Genomic DNA, 20,960 nt, shown 5'->3' with positions numbered 1-20,960 from the left:
TTTTTTTTTTTTTTTTTTTCAAATAACTTTCACTCAACGCCTCCTCTCTCGCGATACGAATAAATTAAACGAAGTTGGGTCGATCTCCAGCAACGAGGACCATAAATTACAAAAGATTTCGTTAATCACGGCCGGTCGTGTGATTCAGTCGACGAGATTGCTCGACTGATCGTGAGCCAAACAGTAAAGAGAGACGCCCCGTCCCCGATTGAACCATCGAGGAATGGGACACGCGAGCGCGTGGCGCGATGAAAAATTTCCGTCGGTTGACGGGAAAAGAGAGAGAGAGAGGAAGGGAAGGAGAAAGAGAGAGAAAAAGACGAGGATTCTAATTGAATTTGTAATCGCCACGGGCGATTTGCGTCAGTTCCGTTGACGTGACCGTGGAATGCCGCGTTTGTCGCCTGTTTTCACATGATTCCTTCGATCACCTGTTCACACGTGATCTCCGTCGTAATGTATCGTAAATTAAGTTCTGTCGCTTGGTGTTTTCGGTGAAAATGAAATATTATTTTCTTTATCCTCGATGAAAATGTTAAATGTTCAAGCTCATGTATTTGATATGTTAATTAGTTTTATTAGAAAAATACTTTCTGTATATTAATAGACGAATTATCAGTCGTTTGATTATTGTAAAACACAGTTTTACAATTTTCTTCTCGATTGATGGAAATTATGACACGTGCATCTATCTATTAAAAAATAAGATTTGGGTAACAATTTACCTAAAAAAATTTTAAGATCCCTGCGTCTCTTGAACTTGAACTTAAATATTATTGCCTCTTGAATACGTCTCGTTTTGTTTCCTCATTAAATAAAATTGCTAATCTCTCCTTAATTGGTTCGTATCAACGGAGGCTCGACCGTATCGAAACATTTAAGAAGTATTTATTATCCTTTCCAATAAGATCTTAAAAATTAATCAATAATTTCAAGTAACAAGATTACTCGAGACAAATTAGATACGACAATGTTTTTCTTTTTTTTTTTTCGTCATTTAGATCCGCGGATAACGTCGATCAATTATTCCGCTCTCGATATTTCTAAAATCTTTACCCAAAATAACTAAGATTAAATTTCTCTTCAAACATTTTGTTTCACAAAAGGCTTAGTTAAAAGTGTTTGGCTCGAGGTATAACGATTACACGGCCGATCGAGTGGCGATGCTACAGGAATTCTATCGATTCGCGCACGTACTTATCAGAAAGCAATCCACGCTCCATCCACGATCGCTGCGAAACCTATTACAACGATTCTTACGTAAGTATCGGTCGTGATTTTGAATAATTCACCCGTTGCACTCGTTCCACCTTCGTTTTTTTGAATCTGGCCAAGCTTCCATAATTCATCCCGCCAACTAGTCGTAATAAATAGTGGATGTTGCGTTGCGTAACATATTCTCTCTCTCTGATTCTTCAAATAAATTCGTCGTTGCAGTCGAAATAAATATTCAAAGAATCGATCCGTTCGATCAATGTTACGAATAATCTCGCGGCACGATTATTAAAAACTTTCATCTTCGATCGTAAATATTCGAAAGTGGATTCGAGGTCAACAACTCTTTGGATTCAACAATTTTTCAACGCGAAAATTATATAGCCGAGTGAAAATGAAATTTGATTACAAATTATCGTAAATTATGTCCAGCCATTTTCGATTTTTTCGAATATTTTTGTACAAAAATTGTGTAGATTTTAAAAAAGGAGAAAAAGAAAACGGGATCATTTATTAAAAATTTAGTGGAATAATAATTAATGAAACGTTATGTTACAAACGAAGATAAAATTATACTTTTACAAAAAGATGATCCCCTATATTATACTCATTCATCGATAAACACGAAAGAGAGAAAAGAATTAAGTTAATCGAGATATCCATCACGATACTCAAATATTTCAATGCTCGATTAACGATCGTTTAATCAAACTTAACACTTTTTCTTCCAATTTAATTCTACTCGAGTGAAAAATGGATTTTTATCTCCGTTCCAGAAGAAGATTGATTGACGACCGTGAAAAAACGTTCAATCGCGATTATCTTATTCTTCAACGAATCTAAGAAACAGCGGAGGCTGTTCTTTGTTCAACGAAGGGAAACTGTAAAATTCGTGACGCGAATTCTATTGGAAACGTTCATCTGATTCCTCGACCGTTCAATCGATCCTCTGTACCTTGTTTTCCCCTTCGACGAACGCCGATTGTCGGTCTAAACCTGGCAATAATCGATCGACGATTGATCGGCCTTCGACATACGCCCTCACCAAGATCTTGTTATTAGTGGATCACTCGACACCCGTGAAACCGTTTTGGTTGGCCAACCACGGATAATCTCGTAAGCTTCGATTTTTCTGCAGAATCTGGTTTCCTTCGTTTGATGGAAATCTCTCTCGTTTCTCTTCGTTTCGTCGTTCCACTCGCCGATGCTTGATCAATGATATCTCGATGCGAAACGTTTAATATAATATTCTTTCCTTTCTTTTTTATCTCTACTTTAGACAGACGATTAAGATTTATAATTATTTCCTAGTACGTAGGAATTATTTCTCAATATTTTTCTAAGGATTAAATTGAAACTCGTGAAAGCGCGAAGAAATTTCGGATCGATTTTTGATTTTTCAATTGTTTCCATCATTAATTTGATAATTTTTCACAATATCGGGAATGGCGAAAAAAAAAAAAAAGAAAACAGCGATAGAAAATTTAAAAAAATTTAAATTTAGAGAAGTTCTAAATTTTCCTTCGTCCGTTCGGATCGGCAGTGAAATCGAAAAAGAACGATTCAATTAATAACTCTCCAGTGGAAATTCGTTTGCGTGTCGAAAATAAACGAGAATATCGAGATATATTCCCCCGGTCAATTCCGCAGTCGATGAAGGATAAAAGAAAAATAGGAAGGGGAGAGAGGGGGGGGGTTTCGATGGCGAAAATTAACTGGATATGATTTTTCGCGCTGAACGTGAACGGGCACACGGAATTGATTAGCGAATTCTTATTGAGAGGCAGAAATCCCGGTTATCGCGCGGATAAAACGATTCATCCCGCTCGCCGGCTAGATTAAACTTCCGTGACTTCTCGCGCCACCTGTCATTGTCACGGCCTTCTTCCCCGCTTTCGAATTTTCGCTCATCGAAATTCATCGCGTGATTCAAATCGAAATTATACGAAAAATATCGGACGGGACTTAATTAATTAACGATGGAGCATCCATCTCCACCTCTCTTTTTCAATGATCTGTGAATAAAAATTTTTTTTATTTTTCTTAAGAAAGATAAAAAGATCCGAAGTGAAAGGTAAATAAGGAATCAATGCTCGATTCGAAGAAGAATAATCGGTTTCTAAGAAAATGAAATATTTAAATATCTTCTTTCAATGTATGGGACAGAGAGGACAGAGAGGTTGTCATTACGTAAAGTTATGCAATTCTATCAGATAATAGTGGAACGTAAAAAACGAGCGATAAATTAAAAAAATAAATTTCAAAGAACAGCCTCGAAAGATTATTGAAAAATCTTCTTGCGGTTTCCTTCTGATAAATAACACAAGAATAGACAGAATTTGTTACAGAATGCTATAATAATTCTCGTGTCCAACTTTTGACCACGGCCAAGTATCGAGATTTGAGAGCAAAGTGCTCTGACCCATAACGATGTAATTAGCCCGAATTATTCCAATTCTCGATTATGAAAGGGTCCAGGCATCCGTGTTTCGAGCAACCTTGTAAAGACAATTATTTAACGCAGCATTTATTTTACAATCATCGACGACATAACCACGCCATAATTTATCACGTTACGTTATAAATTCCTCCTCCTTTCCATCCCTTCCCTCCTTCCATCCGCGTCACCTTGAATTTCTGTTTCCAATAAATTCGACTTCCTCGATGCTTCGATGTTTCTTCTTCATTTGATCAATTTCAAAATAATCGTCCATTGTTGAAAAACGATTCCCTTCCCCTTTGATCATTTCGCTTAAACGAAAATACGGAGAGATGGAGTACGGAAAAAGTTTAAAATTCGAATCTTGAAATTTGCAAATCTTGAATCTTTCTTCTTAAAATCGGCAAACGAATACAAATTAACACCGATGGTAACCCAAGTTTACATATTTCGTTCTCGATCCGCGAAAACCAATTCGCAACAGCACTCGCATTCCTCTCTCGAAATTCGGACGAAATTCTTACGCCTCCTCCGTCCTTGGAAACGTTTCGAGTACATCCGCTCTCTCACTCGAAACACGGAACACGGAGTATCGCCCCAGGAAAAATCCAAAAGAAAAAGAAAAAAAAGACACAACGAGAAAAGTAGTAGGTTCCATTTAAAAATACAAATACCTGTTTCCCTTTTGGAAAGAGAAGAGGGATAAAATTCGCGAGATCGGCGAATTGGTGGAACGATGAAGAGAAGGAAAGAAGGAGGGAAGAAAAGAAAGGAAAAGGAGGCGAGCGAGTTATACATTCGACTGCCAAAAAGTCGATGTGGCAATCGCCGCGTTCTTTCGTTCGCCGCTGCCAGCTCGGCCCGCTCTGCCATCGTTTTAATTTAAGACACCCCTTCAAATGTCACGAATACACATTCCGCTCCGTGCCGTCTCGGCGTCCAACCGAAAACACCACGCGTTTTCCACGTATCCGTGGATGAAACTCGGCCGGTGAGTCACTTTTCGAAACTTTTAGAAACGAATATTATGCAAGCCTCCTCGGGGAAAGGAATATAAACCAAAATATATATTTTGGTAAAGCAAGAAGGAAACGCGGTGTTAAACGCGTTATTAAAGAACGAGGATGATGGACGGATGTCGAGGATGGCCCGATTGTTGTTCGGCGGAATATCGAATTTCGTTATTCGTTGGGATTATTCGTTGTTATTGGTTGCGATAGAATAATAAATATAATTTTTTTCCTCTCATACGTGACGTGACCGCGAGCTGATTGCACTGGTTCAAGAACGATCTCGATGTTTTACTGCTTTGTTATTCTCTTTCGTATGCACGCGAACGTGCCTCCAAAAATAAGATCTATACAATGTAGCGAGCAGGATCAACGAGCTCATCCAGACAAAGAAGTGCTCGTAATCGTAAAGACAAAAGCTGCAGAGTTTATCTCTATCCTTTTTCATTCCTTGTCACCCTCCTCCTGTTCCTGTTTCTTCGTTTCTTGGATAGGTTCCTCGAATACTTAAAAATAAAGAATATGACGTGGAATGGTGATTATTCTGAAGATTTCGAAGAATCACAATTGACAAACATTGACAATTCTCCGCATTCTCGTTCGATCAAAAAATTTCCTCTAATAACTTCTAATTCTAGTTCCAAGCGATTAAAGGGATCAAAGTTCGAATAAAGTGTCGAAACGGATACGAAAATTGTATGGATCGCCAGGAATCCTCACCTATCCTCACCGTGGGGATAAACAGAGTATCAGTTTCTTGTTTACAAGGCGGACCAATAATTTTCTAAAAATAAGAGACCGCTCTCCACGAGCAAGGCTACGCGGATTGATATACGTTTCTCGAAGGTCTAAACAAGATTCTACGAATGCCCCTCTCTTCTTCGCACCACCATTCAAGAAATCGACCTTGCGATCCACGCGAATTCCTTGTCTACTTCAATAGATTTACCGATCATTTCTTGTGAAATTTCGTGTCGTACGCCATCTTGTGGATCATCTTCTTTAACCCTTTACTCCAACTTATTATTACTCGTATATGTTAAAGATATGGAGGACGTGCGTTAAAACTTCGATCCTTTCGATATTTTTCTTTAAAAAAAGAAAATTGTAACCTCATTCGTTTCATTCACACGATCGAAAGTTTCTTCGAAGAAGAATTTCTCAAAAATTCATTCCTGAATTTTTGTTCAGGGTTAGAAAAGTATCGTAAAAGTATTGTTATTATGATATACATATTTTGATGCACGAAATATACGTTCAAAGAATCACTGATCGAGAGATTTCGCGAAGCCGCGTCTTTATTATTCTCGTCGTTATGCGCTCAGACAGATTCGATGCCGGATTTCATAAAATTCCTATATGCTTCGTAAACATGCTTTATAGCGGCGCATGGTGCACGAATGAAGTGATATTCCTCGACGTCGTGCGAGGAGTACGATCCCGGCACGTAGGAGAGAGAGAAAAAAGTGCCGATCGATCGGAGCTCGCCGATGCAAGAAGTATCTGTGCTTCGAAATAGAGTTTCTGCATCTTTTTGAACCATTCTTCAGTTGGAATATTCGATTTTTCTTTTTTATCTTCACTCCATCGAAAAGGGAGTTTTCTTTCTCGTTCGCTTCGGTGTTGAATTTAATGAAAAAAACTCGAGGCCAAAATAATTTGTAATTAAAATACATCGATGTAAATACAAATACGTGTCGAGGAAAAGATAATCGGGTGTAATATTTAATAAAGATATATACGAGATGCACACCACTATTAATTAAAAAAATATTAAATTTTATCTTTCGTTATCGTCATTCAAAATCGTATTATTCACCGGAATTTCCATTTGCGTACTTACAATACTTAATGTTTATGCATTTATGGAAAACGTCTTCAAAACTACGTAAAAAAAAAAAACACGCATTTTCGCAGTGGAAAATATACATTAATGATATTTAGTATATCGGCGTAAAAAGGAATCTCTCCGTTCATTTCCATTTCTACTCATCACTTCCCGTATCCACGATTCGATTCCAACCGTTCCTTCCTTCCTCCCCCGTCGAAAGCTGGAAAAAAATATCCACGATAATAATTCGTAATAATCCCCCTCTCTAAAACTGATCCCCAACAAACAAATTACTCCACATTCGATCGGTCTATTTCGAGCATCGGTCCAATTACCGATCCACCGAGAGATCTCGATTAATCTGTCACTCTCCCTCGCATCCGACGGGGCGGAAAAAGGAGGAGGAGGAGGAGGAGGAGGAGGAGGACTCACAACGGTTTCCGCGCGGACTCGTAATAATGACGAAACGAGCCGGCCGCGCAGCCACGTCGACCCACATTTATAAATAGAGGAGGCCTCGTCTCCCCGTCGGGGTGACGGCGCGGTGTGTGTCACCCCAGGAATACCACTCTCGACCGAGTGACCGACCGCGTCGCTGTGAATGGGCCGAGGAAGAACGACCGGTTCCTCGCCTCGGAACCGCCTCGTAAACCGCGTATCCACTTTCGTATCGTATCGATACGGCGCACCATTGCCCGATTTTATGATCAATTTTACGACGTGGATAACGGTTAATGGCCGCGATCAACCGCGTTGCTCGTTTGATAACAGAGGAGAGGAATAAGGTAGCGCGAATCTTCCTTTCTTTTTTTTCTTTCTTTCTTTTTCTTGAACATCTCGTTCGTCGCGTCGATGGTGCACTGTATTGGTGGAATCCCAGCGCAGAAATTTTACGACGTTGATCCATTCGAATTGAGGAGGGGAATAAAGAATACCAGGGAATCTTTCCTCTTTTGGATCTTGGATCTTCTTCTTGGATCAGTGGCGTACTATTGAAGCAATGATATGGAATTTTATAAAACGTCGATTGTAACGAATGGGAAATAGAGGATAGGGCGAATCCCTTTTCTCCTTTCGATTTTGTTTATTGGTATAGATTATTGGAATAGAAAGCTAGTGGAGAAATTTTACTATGTCGAATGGGGAATAGGGTATCACCAATCCTTTCTTCTTCCGTTTTTCGTATCAATGATGCATCATTGATGAACTATTTCTTTGGATCATAATTGGAAAGTAGAAAATAGAGGGAATCGTGAATTCCTTTCTGGATTTCGTTTATCAATGCTATTGATAGAAAGTGAAAAATTTTTATATCGAATAGAGAATTGGATACCATGAATTTTTCTTCTCATCGTATCAATGATGCGTCATTGGTCAACTATTTCCAATAAGGGAATTTCACGTGGATAATAATTGGAAAGGAAGAATATGGCGAATCCCTTTCTTCTTCGGATTTTGTTTATCAATACTATTGATGGAAAGGAAATTAAAAAATTTTTATGAATTTTTCTTCTTTTCTTCTCTGGTTTTTCACGTGAATGATGGCGAACTATTTCCAATAAGGGAATTTCACAAGGGATAATAATTGGAAAGTAGAAAATAGAATATCGTGAATCTCTTTTTCCTTTGAATCTCGTTTATCAGTGGAGCGCTAGAGAGCCGGTGAAAAAATTTTACGACGTCATTCAATGTCGAATAGAGAAATAGAGATATCACGAATCTTTCTTCTTTTGGATCTTGTTTTCATATTGGTGGTGCACCATTGGGAATTGTATAACGTGGATAAAGTCGATTGTTCGCTAAAGAATGAAGAATAAAGAATAGGGTATCGTGTATCCTTTTCTCTCCTTATATTTTATCGATGGTGGCCCGAGAAAACTTCCAAGAAATTTTACGCCATTTACGCCATGTTTGATATCGAATTAAGAACGAGATTGCTACGAATCTTTTCTCTTTTTTTTTCTTTTTCTTTCTTTATCAATGATATTTCCATCGATGAAACTTGAAGAAGAAGAAATTTTACGCAGATAACATGGTGATTAAAAATCAATCATTTTGATGATCATTGATGAACGAGTCTACTCACGAATCTCTTTCCTCCTCGACCCTATTTATTATTATGATCGTGAATAGGAAAGATGATATAGATCCAAGTGATATAAGATTCGAACGGATGGATCCGAGTATTACTTGGAAACGAGTTCTGTATATATACAGGCTCTTTTGTCGAAGTTGGACTCTCTCTGAACTTTCTTCGCGAGGGATTGAAGACGGTTGGCCTGTGATCGATGATGAAGCTTGATTAGTTGCCGCGGAAATTAAGGGAGTTTTCATTGAAACGCCGTTTTTAGGGCGTTGTACCGGATGGATCTTTATCCATGGATTTTTAATTAGTCGGATAGGGGATAAAATTGTCTCGCCTTCTATCACGGACAATACATCGTTATCACTTTTATCTTACAAATTATTATTCATTATTAATATCCCACTAATTATAGAATTTTATACTTTTTACTTACAAAATCGAATTGTCAAACAGTTATTACTTTCATCTTACAAATTGTCATTCATTATTAATTCCAAATGTCAAAAACACCAATTATATTAATATTTTACCTATAAAAGCATCTCAAAATTGAAACCCACCAAATTTCTTCTGTTGCTTCTTCAACGATACCTCGCACAAACCATTGGTCGATCATTCGTTTATCCGCGATTTATCCAGGAAAATTCGAGCGTCACGATTCCACGTATATCTGGATCACGTATCATCTCCTCGCGCGGGAAACAGTGTCTCGGGAGGACGCGACGTTCGACGCACAACAAAGCTATTTTATGCCACTCGCTCTGCGAATAGTACGATTGGCTCAGCTCCAGATCCAGTATTTTTCGCTTTAACCAATTTCGCTTGTCGAGAGGCTTGTTAAGGCTGGGGAAAATTCGCGGGGGGAACGCGACGCGAAAATGTGCAGCAACGTGGCTCGCAGGAAATCGCCGCGATGAGTCAAACGCGGCTGCTAATATTGTGGTTGGCCAAGTACGAATCAAGGGGGGAAAAAAATAGCAAACTTTCGACTCGGGTTACCGCATTGCGCCGGACGGAATCTGTGCGCGTATTCGAGAGTGTATCTTTCCCTCGATTTCTTCGTTTCTTGCAAACCAAGAAAGGCCGATGACGCGTTTGATCGTTGCTGCGATGATTATTGCGTTGTCCACGCGAATTGTTTATTTATTTTTTTTTAGTTTTTTTTCAAAAGATTCGATTATCTCTCTTGTCAATTTGTAATACAAATTATCCAATCCATTTATCTCATCCTCGTGTTACTCGAGTCATCGGATTCATATTCAAATAGTAAATAAAATTAGCATATTTTTAATCGTATATTTTTAATGTTACGTAATCCGTATTTGGATAACTTTGTTTGTAATTTTGTTTTGTTATTTTCATTTTCATTTTAAGTGTTTATTAATTTCTTTTCTATTTTATTTCAAGTTGTACGTTTTATTTTTCTATATATTTTTATGTTATATACATTTTTGATGAAATAATAAATTATAATAGAAAGCAATGTCGTTTTCTAAAAATTAAATCTCGGTTATAAGATGAAAATCGGGAAAAAATAAGTTCGATCCTGTCTTTCGAAACCATTGTGCGTCGATCGTATTAGCTTATTATCGTCGTCGGGATTGAAATTCAATTTTCGATATATACAGTGTGTTTAGAAAGTTTCATTTTTATCCCGTTATAAATATACGCGTACATGTGCCACTTTTTCGTTCGCTTCGAGTTTCATTTCGTAATGGGCGGTGACATTTTATTATTATTACGTTATTATCCTTCGTCGTAATGTTTGAAATTGCTAATTACCTCTTACGAATTCTTGCTTATAAATTCATTTGACCGTGGCGATTAAGCTACGCCATTTCCTTAAAAAAAATTGCCTCCCTAGCGTTTCCTTCCTCTTCTCTCCGTTTCCCTAAAGCTAAAAACTGACGATATATATATATATAGAAATTCAGAAAGTTAGTTATTCGTGTCAGTCAGACAGTTGTATATCACGATGCGACAGTCATTTTCAAATATAATTTCAACAGATTGCACAGATCACGATCTAAAATATGTGCACGTATTCCTGTACACAAGTGGATTTGTGGATTTGGATCCTCGCAGCTGTTCGCAATATTAAAAACGTGGTAGTACCAAAATTAACTTAAACTGCAAAAAAAAAAAAAAAAAAAAAATTATTAACCTCTGTAAAATCGTAGAATAAAACTCGAGAGTGCAAGTTTCTCGACAGTTGTTGCGGTATCGATATTTCCGAAAAAAATATCCTCGAGAATATTTCTTCTTCTTCTACTTTTTCTTCTTTGGAACTTTTGAGCCCTCCTCGAACGAAAGGACGGGGAAAGAGGTATGCGAGCACTGCTTTTGTTCTAACTAATGCCGCGCGCGGTGTCTAATAATGTAGCAAGGTCGTTCTTTCCGATGTACCGTGAATGCCCCTCTCGTTACGACACGCGTACGTACGTACGCCCCGTTCCTCGAGTTTCGAGAGACGACGGCCTAAGACGCGTCCTCGTGACAACAGACGACAGATAAATCAAAGAGGCGCGTGTTCCGCCAGCCCCCCTCGACTCAGCTGGCACGCGTTATCTTTTATTACGAGTGGAAATTGGAAAATTTTCTGGGAATCACGCGAAAAGCGAGCATATATATATATATATATTTTTTTTTTGGATATTTTCGATTGGTTGTCGAGCTCACATTGTTTCTTTTCCACGAATATTTATTTATTCGAATTCAAACAGGTAAATTTTTAGCGGAAAAGTTGAAAAAAGTTTGAATTCTCGAAGATCGATTTGTCGTGTCACGAATATTATTGTAATTTCGTGTGAATTGAGAAAAATTGGGAAACGACGGGAATGCATCGCGATGAATCTCTCGACAACGATTCAGGGAAGTGATGACAAACCGATTTGGCGTCCATTCAACCGAAGCGGTTAACTTTTATTGCATTACTGTTTGTTTAACTCAACACGCTCGAAAATATCGACATCTAGAAAGCGCAATTTCGCGTCGAACATCGGGATTAAACGATATAATAGCGAGCGATGTTATATCTGGCGGCCGATCAAATTTCAAAAACCGCGCGATTAGCATAACAGTGGTCCAGAAATATCCATAATTGTTACTGAAACATTCGATTCGATCTCTTGGCGAAACTTTCTTTTTTCTTCTACGATCGATCGACCGATTTCCATTCGACACATCGAAAAATCGAACTACGGATATTTAGCGTGATCATCGTTGCGTTTAACGGAATAATATCCACGGGATTAATTTATCGCTTTGATCCAAGGTAAGCGCGTACAAAGCGCGTCGAAAATAATTTATCGACGATCGGTCAAAAAGCGGTTGGGAAAAACGGCGCGGGGTCACCAGATGTCATATCGCGATATTTTCTCGCGTTTTATCAATTTCCATCGAGCGATTCGTTATCTACTCTGTTTTTTTCCCCGTTTTCCTTTGAAATCCCTGGTTTCACGCCAAAAAAGGATGAAAAGATCGGCGAATCCCTTGGATCCATCGTTATCCGTTTCGATCAAACCCGAATTCGTCCACGCGATATTTATGGGCGGCTGTCCATTAAGTTTGACGAATTAACTTTCTCGGCCTTGGAATATTTATCGAACGCATTTAACCATGGGACGTGAAGGCGTGCATCATACCCGGAATATTAAACTAAATCGGCCGGAAATGAGTCAACGATATTACGATTATGATGTAACGGGAGTCGAAAAGTGTTATTGTTTTTTTTTTTTCGAAATCAATCTTCGTTTCTCTCCCTCCTCGTTCGTGAATCGAAGTCTCTGCGCTTTTTTTTCGAGGATTGAAATTTCTTGTTTCGCGTGAAATTTTGCGTTTATTATTTTCTCCGACACTTTGACGCGTTGGTTAGATCTCTTATTTTTTTGAACGTTCGAGATTGGCCAAAAGGCGAGACGAATAAAGTGAAAGCTGCGTTACCTTGCGCGGTTTTGTCGTGATCGGTCGCTGCCTCGAATCGCGCCTCGTTCCCCGATCTGAAAAGAAAGACGTCGTTAGATCGATTGGATTAGCCGGTGAGAAAATGATATTTAAGAAGAATTTATCGAGAAGATTTTACAAGATTGCAAGATTTTACAAACTTGAAAATTTTTGACGAAAATTAACATTGAAATTCGTAAATAATATTTGATAAGGAGGAAATATTTAGATATTGCTAAATTGTTTCTCTCGAAAGGATCGGGATGGAAATTTTTCTATAAAGAAAAAAGTGTAGTTCGAACAAATAACGATATTACGATCGAGGATATGGATTAGAATCGATCAGACGAAGCGATTCGATCTAAATAAATATCGCCGATACTTTCACTAAACGAAATGGATTGACAAGTGAGAACGGCGATCGTAGAAGCGCGAAATCGATTCGACACGGTTGTAGGTGTTTCGCATCGAGGAAATCGAGAATCGATGGATCGGCAAAATACTAATTAGCGTACTCTCTCGCGTAAAACGACAATGGGTCTTCTTTTTTTATTTTTCTTTTCTTTACGATAGCTGCTTCACTTTCACGACTCGAGCCGTAGACGAGCCTGTGGACAATCGGCGAATGGAATTCGTCCTAAGTATCTATTTAGAAAGTAGAAACTGGATTAAGTTGGCAAAGAAACGTCTCAGACGTAATTCCAAGCTTGAATATCTAATCTTATTTTTTATTCAACTTTCAACAGCGCTTAATTAAATTATGCGTGGAAAGGAAAATTTATTTCGACGATCGTTGATCAACGAATATAGAAATATTATCAAAATAAACGGACGTTAAAGATTCATCCATCGTTGTTTATTGTCTCGTCGTAATTAACCGAAGAAAAATTAACGGAAGTGTAATAATGTTGACCGTGAACCGGAAGTGCTACGTTATTAACGAAGTTTGCGGGTCAAAGTTCGAACGACTGTGCGCGAGTTCCGCGTATGTCGGCCACGAATGTTTATATCACGTCGTGGAACGATCTACCGCGATGTAAAAAGGTCGGTTTTCCAACATCATCTCGTGTATTTTCCCCGTCACTTTCACGATCTATATATACGACCTATATATATTATCAAAATATTTCGAAAGCCATTTATCGATCGATACATCCCTTATATTCAAAATTTCGATAATTTCCGTAAAAAAAAAAAAAAAAATTCAAAACTCAAAACATTGCTAACATCCACTCAGATAATTGGCAAAGGGAATCCATAAACCACGAACGAGCGATTAAAACCAACTATCCGAGCTACTTTAAAAAAAGAAAGAAAGAGAGAAAAAAGAAATCGCTTTCGAACGAGGTCCTCGTTTGATTTACTAGCTCGCTCCTATCCAACAAATTAAAAAAAACCTGGTCCCCTCCCCAGTCGTAAAAACCAACCTCTAAACCCCAAGACTCCATTACCTCTTCCTCGAATGCAATCCATTTGCCCGCGGGGCGATCCATTAAATCGTTTGAAAAATACACGTGGACGCCTCCTCCACGATCTCCGCCTGCAATACCACCGTGCTGGATATTCACCAGGAAAAACTTGTCAATTATCATTACTATTATTATTGATGCAATTCACTTGAATCAACGGCCGATTCGAATTCCAGTTTCGATTACGACCCGCTGCGAGTGTGAGTCAACCCGGCGACCCGGTTCAATTTTTAAACCGTGGTAGCCTGTTGGACGAAGAAAGGAAGGAAGGAAGGAAGGAAGGAAGGGAGGGGTGGGTGGCGCGAAAAAGAAAAAAAAGAAAAAAAGTGTTCGAGTGCAATTCGGCGCGTGCATCGACGTCGGCTGCGATCGCGCGCGACCGAGCATCAGAAATAGCAGGCGCGGTAATAAAAGTTTCTCGGAAGACGTGCGAACTCGTTCGCTGTCACCAATTATGGAGTGTTGTATCGCGCGCCGAAATATTGCGAGTAATTGGGGGAGGGGGAGGAGAGGGGATCGTGTTACACGCGGAATCGGCGTGTAACAGAAGGGATCCTCTTTCTGGAGGATTCCTGTTGAGTGGGATTAAGGGTATAGTACTTGATTGGAATCGGTTTGAGAAAAAAGGAAATTACTTTGGGAGGAGGAGGGGGATGGTAATTGGATCCGTTGCGCCGATGAAGAGAAATTCTATCGAAATGGCGTCGATTTCGAGCTTTCGGTGTATCGTAAATTGCGATTGGAATTGATTTCGATCCTTGGGTTTGGTTTTTTATCTTCCTACATTGGGAGGAGATAGATAGTCGAAGAAAATTTGGGCAGAGATCTTTTCTTTTCAGGGATACGTAAAGTGTTCGATAGTTTGGAAGTTATTATTTCATTTGAATTTGTCTTTGGAATATTTTTGAATTGAGGGGGTGAAATTTGGGTTTGGTTTGTTATCTGCCTACATTGGGAGGGGATAGAAAGTTGGGCGGAGATCTTGTCTTTTCAGGGATACGTAAAGTATGCGATAGTTTGGAAGTTATTATTGCATTTGAATTTTTCTTTGGAATATTTTTGAATTGAGGGGATGAAATTTGGGTTTTGTTTTTTATTGTTTCCTACATTGGGAGGGGATAGAAATTTGGGCGGAGATCTTTTCTTTTCAGGGATACGTAAAGTATTCGATAGTTTGGAAGTTATTATTGTATTTGAATTTTTCTTTGGAATATTTTTGAATTGAGGGGGTGAAATTTGGGTTTGGTTTTTTATCTTCCTACATTGGGAGGGGATAGATAGTCGAAGGAAATTTGGGCAGAGATCTTTTCTTTTCAGGGATACGTAAAGTGTTCGATAGTTTGGAAGTTATTATTGCATTTGAATTTTTCTTTGGAATATTTTTGAATTGAAGGGGTGAAATTTGGGTTTTGTTTTTTATCTTCCTACATTGGGAGGGGATAGAAATTTGGGCAGAGATCTTTTCTTTTCAGTAAAGAGTTCGATAGTTTGGAAGTTATTATTATATTTGAATTTTTCTTTGGAATATTTTTGAATTGAGGAGGTGAAATTTGGGTTTGGTTTTTTATCTTCCTACATTGGAAGAGGATAGATAGTCGAAGAAAATTTGGGCAGAGATCTTTTCAGGGATACGTAAAGTGTTCGATAGTTTGGAAGTTATTATTGCATTTGAATTTTTCTTTGGAATATTTTTGAATTGAGGGGATGAAATTTTTGGAAACACGCGTGAGAAGATCGTTGAAATGATTTTTGTAACGAGATGTGGGGAGGAAAAAGTTGACTGTTGCAAAAAATGTTGATCCGAAATGTAAAGAAGTTTAAAGAATTTTCTGAAGAGGGAAATCTCGCAAAGTTGAGGGCACGGGAGCGGGAATGGAAAGTTGTATTCGGCGCAAAGTTGCTTCAAAGAGAAGAAAAACACGATGAATCGCTTTCAAGAAAGGAGAAATTTTTTGCCGCCGATTCAAGCCAAAGAGAAACTCGTTGAATAAACGCAAGAATATTTAAATTTTACGAAACTTCCTTGAAACGAACAAAAATATCTCGAAATCTAAAATTTTTCAAAAAACCCCCAAAAACGCATTAATCCATTTCTAGCCCTTTCCTCTAGTCTCTCGTCCTGTCCCCTCTGTCGAAAAGCATAGCAAACAGTTTATCAATTTTACGTTTAATAAATACACGCTTGTACATATCGGGAATCTCATTTTCCGCAACACCATGGGAGGCATTGAAACGAAGCGTTTATTAAACGTTGGTCGCCACGCAATTTCGAATCCCGCGCGTTTTATTGGAAAATCGCTGGTCTTCGAGATGACCAAAATCGTAAAACCACGTTTACATTCTCGCTTCCACTTCTAATTCCGATTCAAATCGAGCCAAATTTATCTTCGAAATCTTGCGCAAATTAAAATTTAATTCAATTCGGAACACAATTGTGACGACGATTCCGAGGAATTTAAGATGAACTTGGTCGTCAAAGTTGTAAACGCGGCTTTACGCGAATGGATGTTCGTTCGAAGTTTATTATCGGGGGAAAAAGACTTTAAGATCGAGTTCGAGGCTCGTGGTTGGGAAACGAAAAGTCGTCTAGCGTGAACGCTTTACATAATGAATGCTCGTAACTGGTCGACGAAATCATTCGACGCACGATGATGCTCTAGAAGCCGGAATTTGAATACGAAAAGACGGGGAAAGTCGGCGCTCGCGGCACGATGACGCCAACCGTTCACCATTGTTTCCATTGTCACTGTGACTCGACACAATCGTAGTTGGACGACAACGAAACGATCGAACAATGGACTCCAAGTTGGACGTCCAATCGTCACTTCCCGATCAAGAGAAAATTTCACCGCCAAGTGTACGCGCAAAGGGAAAAATATCGATCGAAATAACGAAGAAAGAAACCGTGGCTTCTTCCTTCGCATCATCGAACCCGCTCCACGATCCCTCGTTTCGCAATTGAAGCTGCGCGTCGATGAATCCATCATTTCTACGATTTCACTTCGAGCCTTTGATATGCTAATCCTCTTTGGGTTGAAAGTCACTTTCTGCTCTTTTGTCGGCCGTGGAAGTTTTTATCTGCTCCGAACTCTTATTTTCGAATCCTAGCATAGATATTTTCGTTTCGATAAAGATATTTCTCCTTTTTCCCCTTGCAAGAAATTCTATTTCTATTCATATCTCTCTCTCTCTCTCTCTTCTTTTCACTTTTTAATCGTATTTACGCGTCAGCCGTTTGTATTTTAACTCGATTTAAATATATAAATCCGATTCTTAATTTATAAAGCTATTCAAATAAGACGTGGCGAATCTTCCTCTTTCGCATCACGTGTAAAAAAGAATATTTATAGAACGGTGACAAAAATACGGGTCACGAAGCGAGCGTTTCCCAGAAGAATTACATATACCCATCTCGTGCGTCCTCTCATGCGTCACTCTTCCAGAATAAAATTGTTTACTCGAAATTGACCGAAATCACACTTTTTTCATCCTCTCTCCTTCGTTCCTCCTCCTCCATCGAATACCATCCCTTCGAGGAAAGGGAAAAAGGAAAAAGATCGGCGTAATTTTCCTGGCGAAACGAATGGGTCTTCAAGAAGAAACTCCTTCAAGAAATCGCCTAATTTATTTCGAATATACAGCGCGAGAAAAGGATTCGCGCAAAGTTTGAAGAATCCGAGTTCGAGGAGATTTCCTCGAAATGATTCCTTCGAAAAGGGGTGCGAAACGAGGAGGGAGATTGTGGTATTGATCCGCTCGCCGAAAACATTCCCTCTCGACGACCGACTTTTTTCCACGAGACGAGACTCGGCTCGATTTTTGCATCCGTGACGATCGTGGAGAATCGAGGGTGGAAAAAGAGGGCACTGGGGGTTGTCAGCCCGTCAAGGGATGCTGTGAGACGGGAGAGGTACTGGTAACGAGTTAACGGGTTGTATACACGCGGTGTTTTTTCGGGATATCGTTTCGTTTTTATCGCCAGGATTTTGTTTTTTGTTTTCGTTCGTGGAACGGAATGACAGTTTCTTCGGAGCGATCTGTTTGAAACGGAGGATGCGATGTCTCGAGAGAGAGACGATTCGATTCACGAGCGAATTTTTTTCGTCGTGAAGATAAAATCGTTCTTCCTCCTGTTTCGATAAATTTTAATACCCACTCTCGATCTAGAAATTTTCATCACGGTGATGTATAATTGAATTTTACGTAGGAATGCGCGCAGGAAACTCGCAGACGTGTAACGAAGGGACGGTGCACGCGCCCTTGACTCGATTAAATGGCCCCTAACTCCGTTGGAATCCGTTTAAAAGCTCGGGGTTACCGTGGATTTACGATACGTCAATCTCTATTAAAAGGCGTGCGCAAACAGGGAAGAGTTTCCCTTTCCATGAATAATTGTATCAAGCTGCCAGGGTATGAAACTCTTTAATCCCGACAATGGGAGCGTGTTTGTGTATCGCGCCAGATCAATTTGCGTCGCAAACAAACAAAATCTAGGAAACAAGATATCGAGGATTTATAGGAAAGAATAGGAAATCGAAACATTCCATTTGATTTTTTTAACCTCTCTTCGTTTTATCAAATTTGATATCTTCAATTTTGAAGACTATCGTTCCATTTTTATATTCCTCAAAAATTCCACCACGTGGCAAGCTTCATTCAAACACCAAAAAAATTCTCGACAATACGTTCTCCACATCCTAAATTCCAAATCCAAGCGGAATCTTCACTTCCCTGAAAACACTCCTCCATCAACCCTCGCATATCACGAACCCTCTCTCCTCCACTTCAACGTTCTTCTCTCTTTTTTTCTTCTTTTTTTTTTTTTTTTCATGCGAGCTAATACAAAGGACGGTCGTGTTTAGCCTCAGCCCTCCACGAGGATGGCGAGGGGTGGGGGTTTGAATTCTCTCAAGGACACGGCGGCGGTGACGTCGAAAACTACGACGAGGGCGGAGGGGTGGCGCGCTATTTTAACCGGCGACCCTGGACGATCGATCGGCCACGAATTAAACGGCGTNGACGTGGCGGAGAAGTATTTCGTGCCGCTCCGCATCCGCACGATTTCGAATCGCTCGGCCACGCGAGGTCGTCGAACCCTGGGCGTGACTGACTCGCTGCAAACCTCGGGGTAACTTCGCCGTGGCGAACCTCCACTTCGCGCGCCACGATTGATCGACCGTTTCCTATGGGGTTGGTGGGCCTCCTATCTCGCGGATTTATCTACCACGGGCCTTTGTTCCACCCGGCCTTCCACCTCTCCAAGCTTCGCGTTTGAAATTCGTGGCGGACCGCGAGCGATAAACCCGCGTTTCGTTTCTTGGAATCGTGCTTGTAAACGAGTTCTTTTTTTTTTTTTGAGAGAGAGAGGGAAAGAGAGAGAGAGAGAAACGTTTGAGTACGATTAATTAGAGAAATTAGATCTTAATAGACTTAACGGGAATTCGAATTAGGCGAAGGGAAAAAGAATTTGTTTTGGGGAAGAGGAAGGATTGGTTGATAAAGGGGGGTTGTGTTGACGCGTTAATTATTGTTTCGGAGGATTGGAATTTTTTGGGATTGTAACGAGGAAAGGGGGTGGATTTTATTTTGCGAATCGTTATTTTTGTTTTTAATTAATTTGAAAGGGCGAGAGCAAGCGAAATGTTTTTTTAATTCGATTAATTTCTCTTTTTCGTTTCCCTAGAGGTATTTTTGCGCAATACCTTGATATTATTCGTAATATCGTGGAAAGAAATTACGGTTGTATCATGCAATAATCGAGCGATTCCTCTATCCTAGGCTTTTCATCCTCGTTTTTTGTTTCGTTAATGTTAATATTTGGATTAAATCCTTTTCCATCTCGTTTTTCAATATTTTATGAATTTCAGACGAGGATTAAATTTCTTTCTTTTTTCGAATTATAAATCAAAAATCCTTACTTATTCACTAAGTGTAAAAACTAGATGCAACGAGCAAAATAAAAAAAATATGGAGGAAAGGAAAAATTGAAATTCCCTGATTCCGCGCAAATATAACACGTCCATGCAAACGCACGAATAAAAGCAAGCAAATCTTCTGAAAGGGTAAGGTTACGAGTGTTTTAAAAATAGGACTGCACGTTCGAAGTCCTTTTCCTGAAACCAGTGTCACTGGGGAACGACTTCATGACTTCCACGCAAAAGTGTTACACCAGTTCTATTTCCATATCAAATTGCACTCTTCGAAGAAAAAAATATATTATTATTAACTTGACAATAAATTATAAATTGAAACAACATCACACATTTCTTTTCTCGATATAATTAAAAATATATAATAAAATAAAAAGCAGAAGAAGAAGAAGAAGAAGAAGAAAAATCATATGAATTATCACATAATTAAAAATACTTTCAAATTATTTTATCCATCCTTGACTAATCCAAAAAATCCAAATTTCATAAAAAAATCTTTTTTCTTTTATTACTTTCTTCAATGTTTTCCCTCAATGATTGAAAAAAAAAAGAAAAAAATAATATTAAAAAAAAGATGAAGACAATACTAACGATTTTATTTTATTCCACACAAAAGTGTTGCACCACTTCCATTTCTACATCAAATTTCACTTTTTGAAGAAAAAATATATTATTAATAACTTAACAATAAATTATAAATTGAAACACCAACATCACACATTTCTTTTCTCGATATAATTAAAAATACATACTAAAATAAGAAGCAGAAAAAAAAAGAAAAAGAAGAATCCTATGAATTATCATATTACTCCATAAAAAGATCCTCTTACTTTTATTACTTTCTTCAACGTTTTCCCTCGACGATTGAACAAAAAAAAAAAAAAACAGAAAAAAGAGAGAACAGAAAAATAATGATATTAAGAAAAACTGAAGAAGATACTCCGGAATCTGTCTCGCATCCCGGGATCCGGCCCATTACACGCGGCTAAGAATGCATCAAAGCGGGCCGCGCCGCCCCTAAAAGGCTGCGGATCCTG

General features: G+C 38.9%; 1 protein-coding gene across 2 annotated transcripts in view; it reads right to left on the bottom strand.

Moving 5' to 3' along the window:
- The window catches only part of LOC102672893 (protein Tob1-like), a 98,003-nt gene that overhangs the window by 60,345 nt on the left and 16,698 nt on the right, over positions 1-20,960 (bottom strand). For both annotated transcript variants that reach the window (XM_006617514.2, XM_031511361.1), the window contains exon 2: positions 12,525-12,580. The gene's annotated coding sequence lies outside the window, so the exon portion shown is untranslated. The remainder of the gene's footprint in view (positions 1-12,524; positions 12,581-20,960) is intronic.

Source organism: Apis dorsata, unplaced genomic scaffold (assembly GCF_000469605.1).
Source record: "Apis dorsata unplaced genomic scaffold, Apis dorsata 1.3 scaffold_309, whole genome shotgun sequence".
Lineage (NCBI taxonomy): Eukaryota > Metazoa > Arthropoda > Insecta > Hymenoptera > Apidae > Apis > Apis dorsata.
This window is presented reverse-complemented; position numbering and strand designations above follow the sequence as displayed.